Source organism: Triticum dicoccoides, chromosome 6A, assembly GCF_002162155.2.
Source record: "Triticum dicoccoides isolate Atlit2015 ecotype Zavitan chromosome 6A, WEW_v2.0, whole genome shotgun sequence".
Classification (NCBI taxonomy): domain Eukaryota; kingdom Viridiplantae; phylum Streptophyta; class Magnoliopsida; order Poales; family Poaceae; genus Triticum; species Triticum dicoccoides.
In genome coordinates this window covers 158,795,895-158,803,954 of record NC_041390.1, presented here as the reverse complement: position 1 = coordinate 158,803,954, position 8,060 = coordinate 158,795,895, and positions in this window count along the sequence as shown.

The window sequence follows — 8,060 nt, the reverse complement described above, 5'->3', positions numbered from 1 at the left end:
TCTGGACCGCTCCCCCTCCTCTGGCTCTCTCTTTCCCTCTCTTCCCTGTGATCCCCGAGCGCAGCCGTCGCTGCCGTTCGCCATAGCCGCAGCCACCAGCCCTCCCTCGCCCCTCCGCCAGTTCCATAAGCTCCACCGCGTCGTCCTCGACCTCCTCGCTGAGCTACGCAACGCCGGACGCCCTAAAGCCTTGCCAGTGCCGCCGTTTCCGACCTCGGCCGCCGGAGATCCCCCCTCGATGCTCCGCTCGCTCCGGTGCCTCCCCGAGCTCGCCGAGGCCACCGCTGCACCCGCTGTGAGCTCCTGTGCTGTTTCTCCCTCTTCCCTGGCCCGATTTCTTCCTCTAACACCGATGCCGTCGCGGCCGAGAGCTTCTCGCCGCCGGCCATGGCGCAGCCATGGCCATAGCCGCGCATGCCCACGACGGAGTGCTTCACCGTGCTCATAAAGCCCCCAGGAGCCCAACACACCAACCAGCTCCCCCTCCCGCGCACCGCAACGCCAAACCCGCGGGTGCCCGAACTCCGGCCGCCGCGGAAGTGCTCGTCGCCGTCGACTCAGGCCATCCCAACTGCTGTCGCTGCTACCAGTAGATGCGCAAGAACGCCAGCAAGCCGTAGCAACAAACCGCGCTCAAAATGGAGCCCCGTAGCGTTTTTCCGAAACGCTCCGCCGTCGTTTTGGTCGCCGCCGGCGTAACTCCGGCGAGGGTGACGTGGCAGATTAATTCGGGCTAATGACGCACTTAGTCAACACCTAGTGACACTGACAGCAGGGCCCCACCCCTGGTCAAACCTCAGTTAGCGCTGGGTTTGACCGGGATTAGCTCCTGTGTCACTGACGTGTGGCCCCCACACGTCAGGTTTGACCTGGGGCGCCTAGTTGACCCTGCTGACGTCACTGTGACGTGGTGCTGACGCCATAATCATTTCTGGATTTAATATTATTCAGGAAATTTCAGAAAATGCCCTAAACTTCAATAAATCATAGAAAATTAACCGTAACTCCAAATTAAATAATTTATATATGAAAAATTATCAGAAAAATTCAAGGAATCCATCTGTACCATTTTCATGCATGTTAGAACAACTTATAGCTGCTGTTTAGCACAAATCAATTTAATGGCATTTGAATAATCACATATGGAGTTTGAATTTGAATCTTATATTCAAACCAACTTCATTTAATCTGTTGCTAGTTGCATTAGCTCAAAACACATTCATATTGCCATGTCATGAGCATGCATCATATTGTGCATTGCATTGATTGTGTTCCCTTTTGTGTTGCCGGTATTTGTCCCCTCTCGATAGACGTGATACCGATGATGTGATCATTGACACTGATGAAGACTCAATATTATCTTCAGAAGTGCCAGGCAAGCAAAACCTCCTTGTTCATTCCGATAAAATCCTACTCTCTCGCCCTGCTCTCTTTTACTGCATTAGAACAACATCGATTCAACTGTTATTTGCTGCGGTAGTTGAACCCCTTTATCCTTTGCATGACCTGTCATTGCCACAGTAAATAGATGAAACCCACTAGCATGAGTAGGAGTTGTTTGAGCCCTGTTGTGCCTGCTCATTCATGCTTGTTTGTCATGCCTGCTACTGCTTAGAGTCGAGTCAGGTCTGATTCATCCGGGATGAATCAGAGGTGTGTGAACATGTCCTACGGTGTGTGAGCTAAGCGTGTGAACACGATTTGGTAAAGGTAGCGGTGAGAGGCCATGTAGGAGTACATGGTGGGTTGTCTCATTGAAGCCGTCCTCAGGAACCGAGTTCTGTGTTTGTGATCCATGATTCAGCTACTACCACGCATTGGGCCCGAAACCAATGGACCCTCTCGGCTTCTTAATCACCCTTGTCCTCTGTCCAGGAGTTGCAAGTAGTTTCTGGTGTTTGTAGTATGCTGGAGGCCGTGCGCAGCGCTGACAGTAGGGGTGGGCTGTGATGCGGTAGGCACGTGGCCGGGTAAACCGGACGCCCGTTTGGTGTCACGGAACCCTGTTCACATCGTTTGGGGCTGTGAGCGAAACTCCGGCCGGATCTCCTCATGGATGGAACCCGAATAGGCGATAAACCTGGACTAGAGACTTGAGTGTTTAGGCAGGCCGTGGCCGACACCCACGTTGGGATTCCGCTTGGAGGTTGCCGAGTACATGTCGTGTAAACGGTGGTAAGTGGTGAGAGCGTGTGTGAAGAAGTACACCCCTGCAGGGTTAATATGATCTATTCGAATAGCCGTGTCCGCGGAAAAGGACTTCTGGGTTGCTTATATCAGTTCATAGACAAGTGAAAGTGGATACTCTAAAATACGCAAGATAAGCGTGAGTGCTATGGATGGCGTTCTCGTAGGGAGACGGAAGCGGATCCATAGTGGTGTATTGATATGGTGAATATGTGGACTCGTGTGCGCCACCTCAAAAGAGTCGCTTGTAGTCGTAGTTCAGGATAGCCACCGTGTCAAAGCTGGCTTGCTGCAGTTAAACCCCACCATCCCTTTGTTGATAATGATGCATATGTAGTTAGTTCTGATGTAAGTCTTGCTGGGTACATTTGTACTCACGTTTGCCTATTTTATGTTTTGCAGAGAGACTTCGGTCTCGCTAGTAGTTCCACGTGGGCTTCGACGTTTAGCTTGATACCTCAGCTACGATCTTGTGCACCGGCAGGATCTGGTAGATATTCAGGCTTCTCAACCTTTTCCATTTCTAGATGTCTGTACTCAGACATGTTAAGCTTCCGCATGTGCTTTGACTTGTATGCTCTGATTGTTGGGTCATGAGACCCATGTTTGTAATATCTCGCTCCTCGGAGCCTATTGAATAAATTACTTGAGTCGTAGAGTCATGTTGTGATGCCATGTTGTATTTGCACATATCGAGCATATTGTGTGTATGTTATTGAAATGCTTGGTATGTGTGGGATCTGACTATCTAGTTGTTTATCTTTAGTAGCCTCTCTTACCGGGAAATGTCTCCTAGTGTCTCCACCGAGCCATGGTAGCTTGCTACTACTCCGGAACACTTAGGTTGGCCGGCATGTGTCCTTCTTCGTTCCTGTGTCTGTTCCTTCGGGGAAATGTCACGCATTGAGTACCGGAGTCCTGTTAGCCCGCTACAGCCCGGTTCACCGGAGTCCTGCTAGCCCAGTGCTACAGCCTGGATTCACTCGCTGATGACCGACACGTTCGATGCTGGGTCATGGATGCCTGTCCCTGTAAGTCTGTGCCACTTTGGGTTTACGACTAGCCATGTCAGCCCGGGCTCCTTATCATATGGATGCTAGCGACACTGTCATATACGTGTGCCAAAAGGCGCAAACGGTCCCGGGCAAAGGTAAGGCGACACCCGTGGGAATACCGTGCGTGAGGCCGCAAAGTGATATGAGGTGTTACATGCTAGATCGATGTGGCATTGAGTCGGGGTCCTGACAGCGTTGGTATCAGAGCTTGACTGCCTGTAGGATTACCAAGCCAAACTGGTCGATGTTGAGTCTAGAAATTCTTTAGTTATATGTAGGGGAATTGATTGTGGGATGGAACGTAAGGCTCTTTTTACTCCTTATACCTCATGGCCTTCTGATCTGAGTCATCATCTTCTCTTCTACGGGGATTAAGAACTAGGCTATCTCTTCTTTCTATTAGGATCACGTGTTACTAATCAGTGGACTTATAAGATTGTTGGATTTAAGTCTCAGTTCAGTTCCTACTACTTCCGTATGTTAATTGTTGATCTCGGAACCTTGGTATTGTGCTTCTGAGTGGCTATGCCACCATTTTTGTAGCATGTCTCAAATCTTTTTGAGCAATTATAGCCGTTATGCTGTCCGAGTCATCCCAGGTTTCTAAGTAGTCTGATGCAATTGCAAATCCTTTCTTCCCGTTTCAATGTTCCCATGGGCCAGATTAACCACACTAATCAGTGAGTTGAGGTACTTCGTCACCTTGACATATATGTTGGAGATATTATTATGACCCTAGGTGTCTTAGGGGATCATCTAGTAATTTAGCCATGATTGTGTTCCCAGTGTGATGATTCTGGCCATCATTCTCGAAAGCATCCCGTGATGCTACTTAGTAATAGGTATTCTGTTCCTGGGTTCTTGAACCCGAGATTCACTCTACTTACTTCATGTTGATAGTGTTTGCTAGTTCCTTTAGTATATTAGTAACCTTTGCGATAGTCCTCGAGGTCTGTGGTATATCGTTCTTCCAAATACCATGAACCATTATGGCAGAAGTTTGTTGGATCAAAAGATCACAACAGGCCCTCTATGAGTTCTCCATGCTATATTGTGACTCTACCAGCTCAACCTTTCTGCATGGGTTATCCGGAAGAATTATGTTGAACTTTGTTCGGCATACCAACCCATGTATCCACAACTCAGAAAGTTATATGTTCCTTTGAGTTGTCCCTCTTTAGTTGTCTACTGACCTTCGTCTATCAATTGATAGTCAAGAGTATGCGTGCGTTCGTTTATCGATGCCTATTACTCTTGTGGTCCGTCAAGCCATTCCATCGCAGAATGACTAGGAGAAACAAACTCCAGTACCTCTTCCATATCCAGGATTGGGTCAAAGAAGTTGTGCTCCGCAGATCAAATTGCTAATCCAGCTTTTGTTCTGTTCTACCTTGGAGTATTACCATCTTTATATCGGGATTGTTATAGGAATTGCACACCATCCTATGAACTCTTGGTACAGTGATACTTCTTGCCATCATTAGTCATTCCTCGGTCTTCATGTTGATGCAACCGGAATACCGACAAATGAATTGTGATGTGTGAAATCAATACTCCCAGCAACCTCGTTGCTTGGTAGTTAAAGGATAATAATTTCATTCTTAGCGTGTTGGTTTTTGAATCATCCTTCTAAGACTGATCGTGCTACCTAGTCCTTATTTCGGTGCACCATTCGATTGATGAGTTAGGATCTTGTCAAGTCCTCACTCATTTGATCATATCGTCTTGCCCTCAAAAGCAAGATTGTTCTCGAGCTTAGTAACATACCGGTGGTTCGTGACTTTCCAAATATCTTCTTGGAAGTGTTACCGGGTTGTCACCTGACTGTTATGTTGAGCTCGTGATCAAGTTGGTTTATCCTGTAAACCACCCTTTCTCCAAGAATCCGTGTTGGATACCCCTGAGCTAGTTGGTTAAGCTAGACAACAACCTGGAGAGTTGGAAGGTAAAAGCTTGCCTGACTTAGTTCGTTCCAAAGGGTTATTCTTGTGTAGAGTGTGTTGAAGAAAGATGATATCTTCATCGATTGGTCCCTGTGATCAGTTGCTGGACCTATTGTCTTATCAATCCTTTGATTTGAGTGTGGGCTATCGTCAAATCAAATCAGTACCAACGATGCTCGTAATGTTGTCTTATTCGTGGTTGATCCCTCGAGCATACACCATTACATCTTTGGTCTGACCAATGCTATCACTTGTTCACTTAACTATGGAATTCCTTTTAAAAGGAAACCCAGACGAATTGTTGTTGTGCCCATTGACAACATCCTTGTCTTCTCCATAATTTTGCTGAACATTAAGCTAGTGTTGGAAACTTTTGAAAGCATTTGTTCATGCTAGCTCATGAAGCATATGTTCGGATGTAAGAAGTGATTCCTCTAGTTCATGTGCATTTGATGCAAGTTACCGCCGTGGACTCAGGAAAGTCAATGTTGCTTCCTCTGGAATCATCGCAAGTCAGTCATGCACACGTGCGAAGTATTCTGTGGTCTGGAGACTTGCAACCTTCATTCCATATGTGTATCCTAGCACACCAAGCCACTGACTGATTTGTTCAAGGAGAAGGAGTATCTTCATAAGAGCTAATCCGGACTTATGAAAGAACTTCGATATCCTCGCTGATGGTTCCCAACCAGAACTCGGTAGTGTTTTATTGTAAGACTACCATGTGGGCATGCTTGTCTGGGACAACGTGTTCACATGTTTGTAGCAGAACCAGCTCATGTTTTGGAGCTTGCTATCGTAGTTCATCTCCCGAGAATCCCGCAACGTCATCTCGTCGATTTGTGTTGCAAACTTTCATTTTTCTTCCTAGACTCGATGAGCCTGGAATATCCTGACACCAACCAGATCTGAATCTTAGGCAGATATGATGGTTGGAACATTTCCCCAAGAACTATAATATTGGTCTCTCGATAACCGGTAAGGTGGATGTCGTGGCCAACACACCCAGCCGGAAGACCTCCTGTTGTAGTATCTTGATTTGAGGAAGTTGGCCACCTCCCCATAGGGATTTCGTAGGATTTACTCCCTAGTTGCCCTATGGATTTCTGTGTTCCGAAGTCCGACCTTTTTACTTGATGTTCTAGATATCAAACCATATCTATGAATGGGTACACCAGCACATCAAGGAGAACATTAGAAGCAGAGTGCTAAATGTCTCTCGGTCGATCATCCAGATTTTATTTCCTTGGCCCCGCCAAGGGTGAAATCTGAGAAGGTGTTATCTTCCTTTGCATCTGCATCCTCCATCACCATTCATCATGGTAGTAAGTTGTGTTACCCGACCCTTGACACGGATGTTAGTAAAACCTTGATAATTATGGAATTGCTCAAGTTCTTGAGAGCACGCGCAAGTGCTAGGTTTGATCATCGGCATTAACTGTATAGCGTTCTCAGTTTCCTCGGTTATGCTATAACCATTCCAATAGTGGGATAACTCTCTATTGTTGAGCCTCTCCCCAGTTACTAGAATCATTCCCATCATTTGCATTTTGTTCCCAGCTTGCACCGCCAATGTGCCATTCTACCATGGGTCTCTTCCATTTCCGGTGATAAGCAAATTCATCCATTACGTTGTCTTCAACAAGGTAATCCACATCATCCAAGTCCGAGTATGCCATTCTACCGACCCCCTCCAAACGATTGCTCGAGAATTACCTTAGGCTGGTTTAAAGAGTCTCAATGATCTCTGAATCAAAGGTAATTCTTTTTGCCACTTAAGGGGATATTTCTACGAGTCACCTTTCCTAAGGTGCATCGTTGTGGTATCATGGCAACTCAACTCCTCGCTACGTTGACAATCGATTACCACCTTCTTAAGCGTGAAATTGTTGTCCACCTAGTGAACCTTCGTCATCCGTTTCTTTCCACCCCTCTTGATGTGTATCTCGTGTCTCAACCCGAGAGATGGTCCTATGTCTCATTCTGTGAGTTGTTCGATCTTCGAGAAGATCGACCCTTCTAGAGTCTCCTTCTTCCCTCCATGTCATGTTGACAGGATTTCGCAGAGCAAGACTTCAAGACAATGATGGTGATTGAATCAACGTTCAATTGAAGTGCAACCTGGATCGTGAAGATTGTGCTAGTTTGCGTTCCCCCTTCACCTTACCCTACGCTTGAATCTCGGGACGAGATTTTTGTTTAGTGGGGGTGAGTTGTCACAGCCCTAGAATATTGTTTGTAGATAGTTGCATCTTCATCCAGGCATCATATTTAAATTTCTGAAACATGAATTGAGGATTGTTGAAGCCTCAAAACCTTAATTAAAAGCAGGGCAAAAGAACCCTGGAAAATGCATTCAATGATTCCAAAATGGCCTTAACTAATGTTGGTTATATTTTGGCCAGGGTTTTACACCAAACCAAAAATAATGAACATTTTTGAGGAATATTTTGAGCATTGAATTTAAATCATATTCTATTTGAATTTGGAATTATATTCATAATATATAATGAATATATTTTCAAATGACCTGAGATATTTTTTGTATTTGTGAAAAAATCCATTAAGTGACTTAAAATATCCAGGGGAGTTTTGGCACTGTTTTCAAATTTGTTTGAATTTGAATTCAGTGGCAACTAAATAAAAATAAAACAAACAGAACAATAAAACAGGAGAGAGAGGAAACCTACCTGGGCCACTTACCGCAGCCTACCTGGCGCCACCAACCGGTCCAGCCGGCCCAGCCCACCGCCGCCCCCCCCCCTCCCTTGTCGTCTTCCTCCCTGCCAGGAGGACGGACACCGCGACGCCGCCGCGCGCGCCACCTCCACCCTGCTCGGCCACCTCTTGCTTCCTCCTCAACGCCCCGGTGACG